The sequence below is a fragment of the Carica papaya genome, chromosome 3 (assembly GCF_054855325.1).
Source record: "Carica papaya isolate Zhongbai chromosome 3, ASM5485532v1, whole genome shotgun sequence".
NCBI classification, from domain to species: Eukaryota; Viridiplantae; Streptophyta; class Magnoliopsida; order Brassicales; family Caricaceae; genus Carica; species Carica papaya.
Window position 1 is genome coordinate 17,247,647 of NC_142311.1, and position 6,407 is coordinate 17,254,053.

Here is a 6,407-nt window from a genome sequence, read left to right on the forward strand (position 1 = left end):
GTGGGGCTCTGATAGTGTATATAAATATCAATTTTGTTCCTTGGTTTGAGGGTATAATTAGCTCAATTACTACCTAACAAACGAAATTATGTTGAATTATAATACAGGTATAAATATAGGAGTCAATTTCAGAAAAGCCCCTAGTTGAGCTAATTTTCCCACAAAAAAGTTCGTTTGTACACGATTAAGCCTTAGGCAAGGCTTGCACCTTAGCGGCGGTAGCATATATTAATTTCTTTTTACAGGGTTGTTTTAAACTCAAAACTTTTATCTTTATCTGCAGGCGGGATACCAAGTCAAAGCAACATTTTTAAAAATAGAAAGAGAAGGCTGAAATTAAAGGATAAAAACCCTATCTTCACATAGCTCCACTCTTTAAATAGGTGGATTAGAGAAAAGAGGGAGGAGGAGAGAACAAGGAGTGAGGAGTAATGTAGGAAGATTTTTATTTTCTCAATTTTCTCTATAAATTTTCTTTGTCGGCTTTAAACAATTGTTAGTGTTCTAAACTTAATATGAGTGGCTAGAAACTCCAATTTACAATTGAAGATTTAATTTTAGGATTGTGAGATCGAATTACTTTATTTTTGTTCTTTCTTGTTTTCAATATTTATATATTTTTCTATGCATATGAAAATTACTATTGTTATCTGTTACAACAATGCGAGTTATGCATCTAGCATAATAGTATATCACTAGTTAGGATTCCTGAATCTGTAATTATTCAGTTATTATAATAAGTAGTAGTAAATTAGTGTTCACATTAAGAAAATATATTTATAATCTGAATGAACTGCGCAGTTGAGTTTGTTGGTTAGAATAAGGTCTTTCTACTTCTTGATGTTGTTAATGAATTAATCTCTAGAAGTGTCTCCAGGATTGTTCATTAGTAAGGGGTTAATCAACGAGTGTCTCTTAGTTAATTTAAAATTAAAAAAAGATTGGTTATTAAGAGTGTCTCCAATAACTAGAATTAATTTATTAAAAATTGATAAGAGTTATCTTTCCATCAATGATCGATCCTACGAATTAAAACTGATATTATTTCTTTGACTGACATTTATTCATAATTGATTCTTACTTTATTTAATTTGTTGAATTATTTTATGCTAATTTCAGTTTAATTGATTTTTATTTTATTTTATCTACTAATTTAAATTATATTGATTTATTATAATTAATTATTTATTTAATTTTAAATTAAAACAAAAACTTTCCTCTTTTTATTTTTATTTTATTGCTGGCTATAAAAGAATATTAGATTTTAATTCTCTGTGGATTCGACCATATCCACTACTACTATAATTTAATTTATTGTTGGAATATGAATTTGTTTTTGGTGGATTGGCACTCATCAAAATTTGAAGGGTATTTTGTATTTTGGGTAGTTATTTTTATTGCATTCTCTTTTCTCTATAATACTTATCACTGTTCATTTTGACTTTGCTTAATCTTTCTCACACCATAAATACATTTTCAACAACTTTTAGCTCTAACTTTCACAACTATCTTAATTATTTTTAAAACAACTCAAATGTGATATTTCGAAAATCAAATTGCAATTACAACCATCTTCTATGATTGTAACTTGTTTTTCATCTTTTCACATATGAATAGTTATTTTTTATTATGTTAAAAATGACTTGTTTGGGGATTGCTCATTAAAAATTGATTTTTTTTTTTATTATTGAGTGAATGTCAATGCTTAGGAAGAACTCTACTACAATTTGTCATGATTTATGTGTCTAGAATTTTATGATTTATGTCTAGGATTGTTAAAAATAAAAATAAAAAAGAGAAAAAGAAAAAGATAGCACAAATAATAGTCTACTCTACTAGTTAAATAACTATGAGCAATGTTAGTAGCCAGTTGAAATTATGACTAGTTGAGTAATCAAGTGCATTTATCACAAAATGTTTGTTCTCGCGTCAAAAAGTTAGTGACATTTCAAGCAAGCAATAAAAGTGCTCAAGTTAGTTATAAACAAATTTTTTATTTTTAGCATGAACTAAATTCATGAAATCTTTATATCTGGACATATTTGGTAGTTGTTCTGCTACATATTGATTGTTCTTCTCAATGAAAATAATTATGTGTTAAAATTTGCAAGACTCTCTCGTGTTATATTTGGATATTAGTCAAAGTGATTATTTATTTGTGTGATTACATGAAACTCTATCATATGAACCACTAGTTGATGGTTGTTTTTTCAATTTGAAAATCAAGATGTAATAGATTGAGTGGTGATGGAATTGTGAGGAATAGATGGGCTAAAAGTAAAAAGTTGAGAGTTGGTGATTTGTAATGTGCGGTGCTCGGGGGCAAGTACAAGATAAATGTGGGGCGGATTTAATAGTGTGCATCTGTCAATTTTTTTCCTTAGCTTGATGGCATAATTAGATCAATTACTACATAACAGAAAGAATTTTGTTGAATTCTAATGCAAGTATAAATATAGGAGCCAATTCCGAAAAAGCCCTAGGTGAGTTGATTTTCGCACAAAGAAGTTCATTCGTACATGATTAAGCCTTGGGTAAGGCTTGCACCCCAGCGGCGGTAACATATATTAATTTTTTTGTGGGGCTATTTTAAACTCGAAAACCCTATCTTTATCTGAAAATAGGATACAAAGTCAAAAAGACAATTTTTAAAAAGAGAAAGAGAAGGCCGAAATCAAGAGATAAAAATCTTATCTTCACATGACTTCACCCTTTAAATAGGGCTGGCTTAGAGAGAAGAGGGAAGAGGAGAGAACGAGAAGCGAGGAGCAGCACAGGTAGATTTTTATTTTCTCAATTTTTTAATAAATTTCTTCAGCTAGCTTTAAACAATTGCTGGTGTTCTAAACTCAATATGAGCAGCTACAAACTCTAATTTTCAGTTGAAGATTTAATTGCAGTTTCAATTTCAGAGCTATGTGATCGAAGTGCTTTATCTTTGTTTTTTTTTTGTTTTCAATATTTATAATTTTTTCTGTGCATACAAAAATTATTATTTATTATTTGTTATAATAGGGCATGTTGTGCACCTATTATAATAGTATATCGCGAGTTAGAATTCATGAATCTGTAATTGTCTATGTTATTCTGATAACTAGTGGTAAATTACTGTTCACACTAAGAAAATATATAATTTAATCTGAATGAACCTGGTTGAGTTTGTTGGTTAGAATTAGATCGTTCTAGTACTTAATACTGTTAGTGAATTAAACTCTACGAATGTTTCCATGGTTGTTCATTAGTGAGAGTTAATCAACAAACAGTCTCTTGATTGATTTAAAATTAAGGAAAGATTAGTTATTAGGAGCATCTCCAATAACTAGAATCAATTTACTAAAAATTGGTAAGAGTTATCTTTGCATCAATGATCGATCTGATGTATTAAAATTGATATTGTTTCTTTGACTAAAATTTATTCATAATTAATTCTTACTTCGTCTTTGACTAGAATTTATTCATAATTGATTCTTACTTCATTTAATCTGCTGAATTATTTTATACTAATTTTAGTTTAATTGATTTTTATTTTATTCTATTTGTTGATTTAAATTCTGTTGATTCATTTTAATTAATTAATTATTTAATTTTTACTCAAAACAAAAAACCCCCCTCTTTTAATTTTTGTTTTATTATTGACCGTAGAAGAATATTAGATTTCAATTCCCTGTGGATTCAACCTTTTTCACTGTTCTATAATTTAATTTATTGTTAGAATATGAATTTATTTTTAATGGATTCGACACCCATAAAAGATACATCACAATTTTTTTTGCAAAACAAACTTAAATTGACAAGGATAACTAGTGATATATGTTCGTCTAACGAAGCAATTTCTCATAGTAAATTATAACTATATATATTCTATTTGCTATTTAAGAAAAAAATCAAGGATGACATTTTTGTGAATTAACAAAACAAAACTAAGAAAATAAATAGATTACAGAAGTCTAGAAACAAATACTTGAAAACTAACAATGTGGCCTGAAGACAAGCCATTTTACATTGGAAATCTAATAAATCAAACTCAATAAAAATTCACCCAATTGTCCACTTTACAAATTTGTATAACCGTGATGGGCTTCAGTCCCCTTGCTTCCCTCTCCCTTAATGTATATATTTATGTATTCTATTTTACATATATATATATTAAGGAAAAATAGATTTTCATTTTCCACTTTTTACCCAAATGATTTAAACTACACACACACTTTAACACTCACATCCAACCCTAAACCATTTTAAAGCATAAATATTAAGTTTTAAAATTTTTAAGATGGGAACCAAACTTAACCCTAAGTTTAAGAAAAAAACAAATAACACATGGTGAAAACCCTACAAAATCAAATCAAGGTATGCATCCCAAAGTAGACTGGCTTCCAATAAAACCCTAAAGTTTTAATCTCACTCTCTTCAAAACTAATTAAAAATAAGAAAACCCTAAAAATTAATTTAACCCCATTCAGTTTAAACAGATTGAGGATAAATCATAAAGACTGGAAACCATGACCTGTTCACTTAATACGAATTGGAAATAAGTATACACCCTAAAAGTAAGGTGGTTTTTTCAAACTATATCGTGCGACTAGAGGGCTTCTTCGCCCATTTCCAACGAGGATTCAAAGGACCAAAGCCTAAATTTCAACAAGTGATAAAACAATAAAAATAAAGAATGGGTTAAAACATTAAAAAAAAGATAAAACAAGAGAATCTGGGATTAGAACACTACGTTGTTCTTACCCTCAGATCTCGGGTTCTACAGGTTAGACCTATAATAATGATGGACTCTCTTCATTGTGACCTGCACACACACACACAACTAATTAGGGTTTTCCTTGTCAAAACTAAAAGGGTGATAAACCTTTAAATAGGGAAAATTCGTACATTGAAATGAGGCACCATTCGTTCATGGTAGTGTTTGGGCCACCGAAGGGTTCTTAGTCAGACCCTTCTTTTGCCTTTCGCCTTTAGATTCTCAGATTTCTCTTCACTCTTTGATGTGATCCCAAGAGGCTCAAGTTTAGTTCCAAATATGGAATCTCATATCAAGGAATCTTGCAAAAATCTGGATTCTAGCAGGATAGTTACCCGTAAGTTTACAGTCGCAAGGGAAGAAGGGCATGCAGCGTGCACAACATGTTGTATAGCATGCAGATGCAAACTCGTGTGCGACACTCCCGCAAAGGCAAGCCGCACAAGCCAGCAGCTTGCCATGCATGTGCAGGCTACACGAGAAAAAACAGCACACACGAGCACCACAAGCGAGTGCATAAGACAGGTCACATGCGTATAGCAAGTGAGAGGAAATCGTGCATGCACAGAGGCATTGTGTGCTCGCAGAGAAGGAACACATACACAGCAGTGCAAGAGAAGAAGTCACACAAATAAGGGCAAAGCCGCATGCACGCACGAGCAAGCTCGCACGCATGCTTGCAACTAAGCATGCATGCGGGATTCCTCCCACATGGGCATGTGTGGTGTGAATGTGAAGCAGCCTTGGCCAAGAAAGTTGATATTTTCCCATATTTTCCATGTGAGTTTATCCAAAAATCACATGCAATAATGGCTACAATATTTTAGTATTTTATTTATTAATATTTTATTATAAATATATCCCTTAAGATTATCTAATTAGTATTTTTGGATTAAGGATTTGATAGAGTATTATTTATTATTTTTCAAGTATTTGTATTCAATTAGAAGTGTTTAGGTGAAAGACTATAAAAAAGCCTCACCATAGGTTGTAAATCACAACTTCAGAAATCAATAAAATCAAACATTTTGCTTTAAATGAGCTCAGCTAATTTTTCATGTCTTCAGGTGTCTTCAAGCTAGGAGCTTTAAACTACTTTGTTGAACCAAAGAATCGAGATCGACTTAAAATAAAAATATCGGGTAATTCGTGATGTCTTTCCTTATTCTTTTCTTTTTATGTATGAGTTATTTGAATAAACTTTCAATACATTGATTATGATTCTAGTAGGGAGGTTGAATTAAGGTAATTAAGTTTGAATTGTTTAATATAGTGGATTTATGATTGAGGTATTTTTGATTCGTGGAGTAATCGATCTCTACCCCATGTCACTCTCTCTCATACTCCAACCTTTTTCTCTCCATGACCAATCATCTCTCGATTCCCTTTCTCTTTTTTTTTTCTCCTTCGCTGAGCTCTTTCTTTCTCTAGGGTTAGGATTTTGACAAAAAGAAACTTTTATACAAGTTATGGTTGAATTAGGGCTATTAGATCTAGGGATAGATTTTTGATCATTTGATTTAGTGTTTCATTAAGGGTATTTTGGTATTTTGGCAAGATTGAATCCCCATCGTCTAATCTTTCTTATATGATGGAATAAATGTCGTTCATTTCCCCTCAATCTAGGTGACATATGGACCATTGAATCGTCCCTTCT